Raw genomic sequence first — 12,500 nt, 5'->3', positions numbered from 1 at the left:
GTTGTGATTAAATCTGCATTAACGTTCAGGCAGAATAACACCTAACCCCTGATTGTAACCCCTGATTGCGGGGGTTGATATCGGAGGCAAATCGCAGGTAAGGAACCTTTTTAACCCTTAAACTGTCTCGGCTGGTTACACCAGGCCGTGCCTTATGTTGCGTTTTGTTAGTGTTTTTCTGTGTTTAGTGCCTGTTCCTGTCCTGCGCTCTTATTGTGGTGGTGCTTCCTGTTGTGTGGGTGGTTTTTCATAACTGCTTTACACATGCCTTCAAGCACTTTTACCCCTCACCTGATTTCTGTTTGTGTTTAGCACTATTTAAGTTGATCCTTTTGCTACCTTTGTACGCACACACTTTGTGGACGCCATCTGCTCCACAATTCCTGTGAGTGTTTTGCTGTTTGTTTTCTTTTATTTCCGGTTGCCTTACAATAATTGTTTGTTCATTAATAAATAACCCTTTTTTTTTTTAACCTCTCGCTGTTACCTCGTTCGTCTGCATCCTTAAAATCACAACAAACTCTGGCGTCTTTCACGACGCACCGTTTGTCATCGCTTGACATAATCGAGGCACGATACAAAGAAGCGTGACGCTGAGAAGCGCACGTGAAGCCTAAGGCAAAAACGTAGGTAAAGATAAACAGTAAAATCGCTAACATGAATAGTAAACCGTAACATACGCTAACATGAAAGGTAAACGGTAACATATGCTAACATGAAACGGAAACAGTAAAATACGCCAACATGAAAGGTAAATAGTACCATACGTCAACATGAAAGATAAACGTAACATACGCTAACATGAAAGGTAAACTTAACATACGCTAACATGAAAGGTAAACGGTAACATACGCTAACATGAAAGGTAAACGGTAACATACGCTAACATGAAAGGTAAACGGTAACATACGCTAACATGAAAGGTAAACGGTAACATACGCTGACATGAAACGTAAACGGTAACATACGCTAACATGAAACGTAAACGGTAACATACGCTAACATGAAAGGTAAATGGTAACATATGCTAACATGAAACAGAAACAGTACCATACGCCAACATGAAGGATAAACGTAACATACGCTAACATGAAAGGTAAACAGTAAAATACGCTAACATGAAAGGTAAACGTAAAACACGCTAACATGAAACGTAAACGTAACATACGCTAACATGAAAGGTAAACGTAACATACACTAACTTGAACGGTAAATGGTAACATATGCTAACATGAATAGTAAATGGTTACTTACGCTAACATGAAAGGTAAACGGTAACATACGCTTAAATGAAAGGTAAATGGTAACATACGCTAACATGAAAGGTAAATGGTAACATACGCTAACATGAAAGGAAACCGGTAACATACGCCAACATGAAAGGTAAACGGTAACATACGCTAACATGAAACGTAAACGTAACATACGCTAACATGAAAGGTAAACGTAACATACACTAACTTGAACGGTAAATGGTAACGTATGCTAACATGAATAGTAAATGGTTACTTACGCTAACATGAAAGGTAAACGGTAACATACGCTTAAATGAAACGGTAACATACGCTAACATGAAAGGTAAATGGTAACATACGCTAACATGAAAGGCAAACGGTAACATACGCCAACATGAAAGGTAAACGGTAACATACGCTAACATGAAACGTAAACGGTAACATACGCTAACATGAAAGGTAAACAGTAACATACGCCAACATGAAAGGTAAACAGTAACATGCGCTAACATGAAAGGTAAACAGTAACATACGCTAACATGAAAGGTAAACGGTAACATACGCTTAAATGAAACGTAAACAGTAACATACGCTAACATGAAAGGTAAATGGTAACATACGCTAACATGAAAGGTAAACGGTAACATACGCCAACATGAAAGGTAAACGGTAACATACGCTAACATGAAACGTAAACGGTAACTTACGCTAACATGAAAGTTAAACGGTAACATACGCCAACATGAAAGGCAAACGGTAACATACGCTAACATGAAACGTAAACGTAACATACGCTAACATGAAAGGTAAACGGTAACATACGCTAACATGAAACGGAAACAGTAAAATACGCCAACATGAAAGGTAAACAGTAACATACGCCAACATGAAAGGTAAACGTAACATACACTAACGTGAAAGGTAAACAGTAAACATGCTAACTTGAAAGGTAAACAGTAAAATACGCCAACATGAAAGGTAAACGTAACATACACTAAAGTGAAAGGTAAACAGTAAACATATGCTAACTTGAAAGGTAAACAGTAACATACGCCAACATGAAAGGTAAACGTAACATACGCTAACATGAAAGGTAAACAGTAAACGTACGCTAACATGAAAGGTAAACAGTAAAATACGCTAACATGAAACGTAAACGGTAACATACGCTAACATGAAAGGTAAACAAACAGCGTCTGTTTTCATCGAAAAATTCCACAGTATTCTGGACATCTGTGTTGGTGAATCTTTTGCAATTTGTTTAATGAACAATGGAGACAGCAAAGAAGAAAGCTGTAGGTGGGATCGGTGTATTAGCGGCTGGCTGCAGCAACACAACCAGGAGGACTTTGAGTTGGATAGCAGACGCGCTATCCGACGCTAGCCGCCGACCGCACCGATGATCAGGTGAAGTCCTTCGTCGCGCCGTCGATTGCTGGAACGCAGGTGAGCACGGGTCGCGAAGAGCAGATGAGGGCTGGCGTAGGTGGAGAGCTAATGTTTTTAGCATTGCTCTGTCGAGGTCCCGTAGCTAAGTTAGCTTCAATGGCGTTGTTAGCAACAGCATTGCTAGGCTTCGCCAGGCTGGACAGCATTAACCGCGTAGTTACATGTCCAGGGTTTGGTTCGGTGTCTCCTGATAGTAGAAGTAATAATAGTATTGTTGATCTTCTGTCTATCCTTCCAGTCAGGGGCATGTTTCTTCTGTTTCTATCCACAGTTAAGCACGATGCTATCACGTTAGCTCTGAAGCTAAAGTGCTTCGCCGATGTATTGTCGTGGAGATAAGTCACTGTGAATGTCCATTTCGCGTTCTCGACTCTCATTTTCAAGAGGATATAGTATCCGAGGTGGTTTAAAATACAAATCTGTGATCCACAATAGAAAAAGGAGAAAGTGTGGAATCCAATGAGCCCTTGTATCTAAATTACGATCAGAGCGAAAAAAGATACACCCTGGCGTCCTGCACTGCGCTTTAATCCTTCACTCTCACTTTCCTCATCCGCAAATCTTTCATCCTTGCTCAAATTAATGGGGTAATCGTCGCTTTCTCGGTCCGAATCGCTCTCGCTGCTGGTGTAAACAATGTGCAGATGTGAGGAGCTCTTCAACCTGTGACGTCACGCTACTTCCGGTACAGGCAAGGCTTTTTTATCAGCGACCAAAAGTTGTGAACTTTATCGTCGATGTTCTCTACTAAATCCTTTCAGCAAAAATATGGCAATATTGCGAAATGATCAAGTATGACACATAGAATGGATCTGCTATCCCCGTTTAAATAAAAACATTTCATTTCAGTAGGCCTTTAGTGGTCTTCATATTGCTGCATGGCAATGTTTTAACATTTTCTATTTATTAATAAAATGTAACATTTAGCCTGCTAACCATTTGATAATTGAGGACTCCACCAGAACATGTTGAGAAATAATTTATACACAAAAGTACCGAAAATTGGTACCTAGCAAATTATTTGCCAGCTGACTTGACGGATAGTTGGCCGAAGTTTATTTTAAAATGTGTAGTGAAGCCTTTTTAAAATTTTCTACCAAATGGTGGGCCTATACAGGAAAAGTGCCGCATCAGAGTCCATGAGGAAGGAAGGCTTTCCTTCACGCCGCGACGTCATAAAAAGTCGTATGTTCAAAATTGAGATTAATTAAGCCCCTCGGCTCTAAAAAATGTCGAAAAAAGCGAGTGAGTGTTTAGATTTTTCTTACGTTCGATGCTCATAAACTGGCTCCAGTGACACATATTAGTGTTAAAACATCCTTTTTTGCATAACAGGGGACCTTGAATACGCCACAGTACATCCTTAAAGCAAGCAACTGCTCTGTTTGCCTACTATAACATTATCAGGTAATGAGAAGGGACCTTTATTTTGAAGGCGAGCTGCTCCCTCCTGTAGTTTCCCGTAGTAGCCGCGCAGCAGTCATACCCTCACTAGTTTACACACAAGACGTATGTCACGACGGGGTTTTCGCAGCTTACTGGGGGGTTCGTTCTCCCGAAATGCAGACGGACCACTCAGGACAGGACGGGCAGGTAGGAACATGCTTTATTCTTTGAACAATCAATGAATCACCAAAAACAGAAAACAAGTCGAAGGAAACACGTGCCAATCGCACTCGAAGCTAACACTTAGCATAGGCTATGAGACAAGCAAAACTTACGTAACCGGTTGCGTGTAGCAAACAATGACGCCAGACTGAGCGTGGCGAGCAAGGTGAATAAATAGCTCTCTGATTAGTGGTTGACAGCAGGTGAGCGTGGGACCACTAACCAGAGGCAGGTGAACCCAATTAATCCCCATGGTGAACAAAATAAACCCAGGAGTGTACACAACAGGAACTAAGGGAGTCCAAAACTAATAGAACATAACTAACCAAAATAAGATCCGGTACTGTGCGACGTTAGCTTGCTCTCCTGTTTAGCATGTAGCTTCTTCGCTCGCTGAACTGCGGACCAGCTCTATACTCTCGGCAGGGTCCTTGAGGGTGCATGGGACTTTGCCCAACCAGTCTACATGTGCTTTGTGGACTTGGAGAAGGCATTCGACCGTGTCCCTCGGGAAGTCCTGTCGGGAGTGCTCGGAGAGTATGGGGTATCGGACTGTCTGATTGTGGCGGTCCGCTCCCTGTATGATTAGTGTCAGAGCTTGGTCCATATTGCCGGCAGTAAGTCGGACACGTTTCCAGTGAGGGTTGGACTCCGCCAGGGCTGCCCTTTGTCACCGATTCTGTTCATAACTTTTATGGACAGAATTTCTTGACGCAGTCAGGGCGTTGAGGGAATCCGGTTTAGTGGCTGCAAGATTAGGTCTCTGGCTTCATCTGGCCAGGATCTACAGCTCTCAAAGGATCGGTTCGCAGCCGAGTGTGAAGCGACGGGGAGAATAATTAGCACCTCCAAGTCCGAGTCCATGGTTCTCGCCCGGAAAAGGGTGGAGTGCCATCTCCGGGTTGGGGAGGAGACCCTTCCCCAAGTGGAGGAGTTCAAGTACCTCGGAGTCTTGTTCAGGAGTGAGGGAAGAGTGGATCTTGAGGTTGACAGGCGGATTGGTGCGGCGTCTTCAGTAATGCGGACGCTGTATCGATCCGTTGTGGTGAAGAAGGAGCTGAGCCGGAAGGCAAAGCTCTCAATTTACTGGTCGATCTACGTTCCCATCCTCACGTATGGTCATGAGCTTTGGATTATGACCGTAAGGACAAGATCACGGGTACAAGCGGCCGAAATGAGTTTCCTCCGCCGGGTGGCGAGGCTCTCCCTTAGAGATAGGGTGAGACGCTCTGCCATCCGGCAGGAGCTCAAAGTAAAGCCGCTGCTCCTCCACATCGATAGGAGCCAGATGAGGTAGTTCGGGCATCTGGTCAGGATGCCACCCGAACGCCTCCCTAGGGAGGGGTTTAGGGCACGTCCGACTGGTAAGAGGCCACAGGGAAGGCCCAGGACACGTTGGGAAGACTATGTCTCCCGGCTGCCCTGGGAACGCCTCGGGATCCCCCGGGAATAGCTGGACGAAGTGCCTGGGGAAGTCTGGGCTTCTTTGATTAGGCTGCTGCCCCGGCGACCCGACCTCGGATAAGCGGAAGAAGATGGATGGATGGATGGATGGATTCTTTGCTCGCTAGCTCACTCCTCTAAGGGAGGGTGCAATGTTTGTGTCTCTCCTTTTCCGTAATAGTAAATAAACAGCGTTGGCGTTAATGCACTTTTTGTGTCTTTTTACGCATTGAAATCAGAAAGGACGCATAATTCCTGAAGCCCGCACGTCTCCCGGACGCGGATTATTATATATTTTTTTTACTGCTCATTTTTTTTAATTTTGATCGATTATTGCTTTTTCGCCGGTGTTTTGTTTAGTTTAAATTTGCCGGATCAACTCTTCGTCCCCGTTTATCAAGTTTTTATTGGTCGTAAATTTTGATTCGTCAAAAGTTTTATCAATGACAAATACTGCCTCAGCTTGCGAGGGGCTGTCAAAAGAAAGACTTGATGGTAAATCTACCATGAATTGATTAACGTGGACCCCGACTCAAACAAGTTGAAAAACTTATTCGGGTGTTACCATTTAGTTGTCAATTGTACGGAATATGTACTGTACTGTGCAATCTACTAATAAAAGTTTCAATCAAACAATCATTAAACACTAAGGTGAGTGCAAAGTCAACCTTTTTAACTTCATCCTGTGCCATGTCTCCAGTAAATGACTTGTTTTAGTCTTTGTGAGTCCATGGAAACTTCACTTTTATCTCCCGCTGGATCGACATCGTTCGAGGATGGAGACAGGCTAGCTGTTAGCTTCAAGCTAAGCAGCACCCGACCAGACTCCTACACCTCAAAAACATACTTTGCAGGTCAACAAATATGTGCCTTTTGAAGTGCTAATGTGCGAGGAGTGTTCAAAGGGAGTCTCTTGGAGAAGTGCCTGACAAGTTAGCAAGTGTCGCTCGCATTGCTGACAGTGACATCATCACCGTCATTGTTTACTGAAGCAGAGATGCTGACTGTGCGTTATGATAAACGTGCAAGCGTCGCCAGCTTTTTACCAATAAGACTTATCAGATTACATTTTTTATCATCTATAGCAGGGGTGTCAAAAGCCCGGAGGCCCTTTGTGGCCCACAGCTAATGTTTTAAAGGCCCACGGCACATTCTAAAAAATACTACTAAAATAAACAAAAACATAACAAAAGTGGAATAAAAAAGCTTACAGGTGAAATGTAATTTAGAGAAAGTTGCAATGTTGAATAATAAAACAAAGTTATTTTTTGTCTTTAAAACTGTCATTGCTCAAAACATAATATTGAATCAAAATCAATGTTTTTATGAATTGTTGACCTATCCAAGGCTCCGATTACTTCACATCAAATATTGCACTTTGAAAAATATTTTTGTGGAAGATTTTGCATATTTTGTGAGTTTGCCATGAAAAAAACATGGTTTTCTTTGACAAAAAGGGCAGAAAACAAACAAACAAAAAAAACAACATAAAAAACCCCCACGTAGAATTGACGTATAGATCTGAAGTTGATGTAGACTCTAGAGTTTTAAGCGTTACATACATTTTTGTATATATGCCCTGGCACACAATTATCATCATTTCCTGACTGTAGCAAAAAAACTTTTTACACTGAAATAAATACACTTACAACTTGTTAAATACAAATATAGACAAAAAATACCGGCAGCGGTAAAGTTTAGATCCATGAAGGAAAGAAGAAAGTGAATGAATATTTATAACTGCATACATTTACATATGCATAAAAATGTGTTTTCTTTTGTGTTATTTTAATTTTTATGAAATCAAGTAACGTTTATGACAACCTTTTTCCAAAACTCAATATAAAATGTGAGATACAACAGGATAATGCATACATTTTTTGTTTGTTTTCAAAATGGTTACAAAGTGGGACCCCAAACATTTTCTGTGGGACACCATTTTTATGACTTGATGGGGACCCCAGTTTGAAAATTCCTAGCGCCGACACTGATAATGTATACTATCCCGTGTTGTTTGGAACCATTCCATATGTAAACCTTATTCATGTGTGGCTTTTTAATGTTACATGGGCTATGCACAGTTATTTACACAAATAAATGGTAAATGGGTTATACTTGTATAGCGCTTTTCTACCTTCAAGGTACTCAAAGCTCTTTGACACTGTGGAGGGGGGAGTGGCCTGCGGGCCTGCAGCGAAGCGGGGTGTGCCAGGACTGGCTTCGAAATCAGCGACAGGTGCGTCGATGGCCTGGTTATCTAATCACCTGTCGCTCTGTTAAAAGGCAGCAGCCGGGAGGAGAGAGTGGTTGGAGCTGGAGGGGACACGGACACAAACAACAATTGCTGGAAAGCAAGCCACAGACTTTATTGCAAAATAAAACTGTATTGTGAACCTGAACCGGGCTATCATGTCAGTGCTTGGTGGTCCGGAGAACCCCCTGGAGAGCAACCTCCACAGACACTATTTCCACATTCACCCATTCACACACACATTCACACACTGATGGCGGGAGCTGCCATGCAAGGCCCTAACCACCACCCATCAGGAGTGTCTCGCTCGAGGACACAACGGATGTGACTCGGTTGGTAGAAGCTGGGGATCGAACCGGGAACCCTCAGGTTGCTAGCACGGCCACTCTCCCAACCGCGCCACGACTATGAGCACTGTTTACATGCGATTGTATGGGCTGTGAAAATATGTTATGCAGCAGACGTGTGTGGGAATGTAGCTACTTTAGTAGTGTTTATTTGACAGATATTTGGTGTCTCTTTATACAGTTTTGCAAGAAAAATAGAAAGCGAAAACAAAAAAAGAAATGACAAGAGGAAAGGAAAAGTGTATTCGTATTCCTTGGGATCTTCACGTTAAGTATTTGTCAACTTGTTTATGTCTCAGAAACAGACACCAAGACCCTGCTCCTCGTCTTGACCTTCAACGTCCTCCGTATCCGACTGAGCTCTGACAAAGACAACAACGCGAGTCGAAGTCAACAAGATGGTCGATGCAGTGAGAAGAGGACGACGACTCCAGCAGTGACTGACAATCGACAGCGCCGATGCTCGTCGTGTCGTTCTTGGCAGAGGACAGGAGGCGGGGATGGGGGCAAGAGAAGTCCCTCAAGGTCAGTGGCGAGGTGAGGCGAGACCACGTGACACCGCCTCAGTGCTAAATCTGCCGCACGCAGGGTCGTCGTGTTCACCTTTGTCCTCACGATGTAGGACAGTGTCAAGGTTGTCCGGTAAGAACTGAATGGAACGCTCATCTGCAGTACCCTTTTTTTTCATTTAATGTTGGCATCAAGACTAGAGATGTCCGATAATGGCTTTTTTGCCGATATCCGATATTGTCCAACTCTTAATTACCGATTCCGATATCAACCGATACCGATATATACAGTCGTGGAATTAACACATTATTATGCCTAATTTTGTTGTGATGCCCCGCTGGATGCATTAAACAATGTAACAAGGTTTTCCAAAATAAATCAAGTTATGGAAAAAAATGCCAACATGGCACTGCCATATTTATTATTGAGGTTTTAACATGCCTCAAAACAGCAGCTTGGAATTTGAGGAGGTTGGGTTGGGGGGGGCGGGGTTTGCGGGGTATATTGTAGCGTCCCGGAAGAGTTAGTGCTGCAAGGGGTTCTGGGTATTTGTTCTGTTGTGTTTATGTTGTGTTACGGTGCGGATGTTCTCCCGAAATGTGTGTGTCATTCTTGTTTTGGTGTGGGTTCACAGTGTGGCACATATTTGTAACAGTGTTAAAGTTGTTTATAGGGACACCCTCAGTGTGACCTGTATGGCTGTTGACCCAGTATGCCTTGCATTCGCTTGTGTATGTGAAAAGCCGTAGATATTATGTGATTGGGCCGGCATGCAAATGCAGTGGCTTTAAGGTTTATTGGCGCTCTGTACTTCTCCCTACGTCCGTGTACACAGCGGCGTTTTAAAAAGTCATAAATTTTACTTTTTCCTATATATCCGATATTATCGGACATCTCTAATTAAAATAATCATGAATGATTTTATTGCTCTGTTATCTATAACACAACGCCAAGATGTAGATGTGTTTTTCAAATGTTAGCATATGTTCACCTACGTTGTTTTGGTTTGAGTATTTTTCATGCACAAAATGTATAAAAGTGGCCCTCGCATCCTATAATTTTTCTCTATGTGGCCCTCGCTGGAAAATGTTGGGACAACCTCTGGTGTAGGGTATCATCATAAAACATGTATGATATAACAGAACACATTTGGTACAATATCACATGTGTATGATATCACATGTCACGTAACACGTACGATATCACATTAACACGTGTATCAAATAAAATGTACACTATCACATGACCTGTAGGAATTTATGTGTAACATGATATCAAATAACATGTACAATTATGTATAACATGTAAATGTTGTAGATCATGTTTGGTGTCATCTAACATGTATGGTATCACATAACATTATGTAACATGCATGATATCAAATAACATGTAGAATTACATATCACATGTACAAATATACAGATACCGATGATTTCCGATATTACATCTTAAAGGCCTACTGAAAGCCACTACTACCGACCACGCAGTCTGATAGTTTATATATCAATGATGAAATCTTAACATTGCAACACATGCCAATACGGCCGGGTTAACTTATAAAGTGCAATTTTAAATTTCCCGCGAAACTTCCGGTTGAAAACGTCTATGTATGATGACGTATGCGCGTGACGTCAATGGTTGAAGCGGAAGTATTCGGACACATTGTATCCAATACAAAAAGCTCTGTTTTCATCTCAAAATTACACAGTATTCTGGACATCTGTGTTGGTGAATCTTTTGCAATTTGTTTAATGAACAATGGAGACTGCAAAGAAATAAGCTGTAGGTGGGATCGGTGTATTAGTGGCTGGCTGCAGCAACACAACCAGGAGGACTTTGAGATGGATAGCAGACGCGCTATCCGACGCTAGCCGCCGACCGCATCGATGATCGGGTGAAGTCCTTCGTCGTTACGTCGATCGCTGGAACGCAGGTGAGCACGGGTGTTGATGAGCAGATGAGGGCTGGCTGGCGTAGGTGGATAGCTAATGTTTTTAGCATAGCTCTGTGAGGTCCCGTAGCTAAGTTAGCTTCAATGGCGTTGTTAGCAACAGCATTGTTAAGCTTCGTCAGGCTGGAAAGCATTAACTGTGTAGTTACATGTCCATGGTTTAATAGTATTGTTGATTTTCTGTCTATCCTTCCAGTCAGGGGTTTATTTCTTTTGTTTCTATCTGCAGTTAAGCCCGATGCTATCACGTTAGCTCTGTAGCTAAAGTGCTTCGACAATGTATTGTCGTGGAGATAAAAGTCACTGTGAATGTCCATTTCGCGTTCTCGACTCTCATTTTCAAGAGTGTGGAATCCAATGAACCCTTTTACCTAAGTTACGGTCAGAGCGAAAAAAGATACGTCCTGCACTGCACTCTAGTCCTTCATTCTCACGTTCCTCATCCACGAATCTTTCATCCTCACTCAAATTAATGGGGTAATCGTCGCTTTCTCGGTCCGAATCGCTCTCGCTGCTGGTGTAAACAATGGGGAAATGTGAGGAGCCCTTCAACCTGTGACGTCACGCTACTTCCGGTACAGGCAAGGCTTTTTTTTATCAGCGACCAAAACTTTATCGTCGATGTTCTCTACTAAATCCTTTCAGCAAAAATATGGCAATATCGCGAAATGATCAAGTATGACACATAGAATGGATCTGCTATCCCCGTTTAAATAAGAAAATTCATTTCAGTAGGCCTTTAAAGCATTTATCTCTAATCAAGACTGACTTTTGAATGAAGTCTCAATATCATATACCACAGCACACCGTGCATTGTGGGAAAAATATTGAACATACATGTGTAAAAATAAGTTATCTATGACACCAGTGGTTCCCAAACTTTTTTCACCACCTCAGAAAACACTTGGCTTTCCAAGTACGATCATGACCTAAATGTTCAATTAAAAACAAGGCAGAGGTTTTATTTGATCAGTTATATTGTGTAACATTACACACACTTTATGAACAGTAAAACTGTTGAATATTTAATTAGATGATTCTTTGGCATACCACTAGATGGCGCCCACGCACCACCGTTTGAGAATCACTGTATAAAATAATAAAATGCCCTCAACTTTTTAGTAATGACTGACAGAGGACAACAATCCACCAAACAACTTTGGATTTCAGAACATGTGTTTTATAATATCTTGGGAACCAGCGTCATCTGCAGTAGACATTTTGTATATGGTCTGTTTATTTTGGTGATAAAAACAAGTCCACTGCAGAGGACAATACAGTATGTACGATTCATACCCAAATGGACCTTTAGAATTTCTTCCAGAACAGATTTGTCCAATGTGCGCTTCTGGGACCAGTGTCCACCTGTAGCCTGTTGGTTTAATAATTTAACAGATTTTAACCTACATTGGTAGTCGTACCCACCACTTTTTGTAAGATTTTCGGCAAAACTTTGCCTTGGTTTGCATAAACCGTCTGTTATTGTTTGACTAAACAAAGGCTACATTCAAACTGCTAGGTGTGAAGACCAATTGGGATTTTTTTTGTTAAATCCGATCTTTTTATGTAGCAGTCACACATGGGTGGAAAAATGTCAATTCACATTCACATTTACATACCTCATTCCTGTCTCCTTTTAAAGGGGACCTATTATACCAAACCAACTTTTCTTACCTATATTGGTACCAGTTTATGTGTATTTAGGA

General features: G+C 42.0%; 1 protein-coding gene across 2 annotated transcripts in view; it reads left to right on the top strand.

Annotated features, from left to right (window-relative positions):
* The window catches only part of znf385d (zinc finger protein 385D), a 528,085-nt gene that overhangs the window by 22,886 nt on the left and 492,699 nt on the right, over window positions 1-12,500 (top strand). For both annotated transcript variants that reach the window (XM_062062667.1, XM_062062664.1), the window contains one exon: window positions 8,633-8,870. The gene's annotated coding sequence lies outside the window, so the exon portion shown is untranslated. The remainder of the gene's footprint in view (window positions 1-8,632; window positions 8,871-12,500) is intronic.

Source organism: Entelurus aequoreus, linkage group LG11 (assembly GCF_033978785.1).
Source record: "Entelurus aequoreus isolate RoL-2023_Sb linkage group LG11, RoL_Eaeq_v1.1, whole genome shotgun sequence".
Lineage (NCBI taxonomy): Eukaryota > Metazoa > Chordata > Actinopteri > Syngnathiformes > Syngnathidae > Entelurus > Entelurus aequoreus.
Note: the sequence above shows the minus strand (reverse complement) of the source record. Positions and strands in the feature narration are given on the sequence as shown.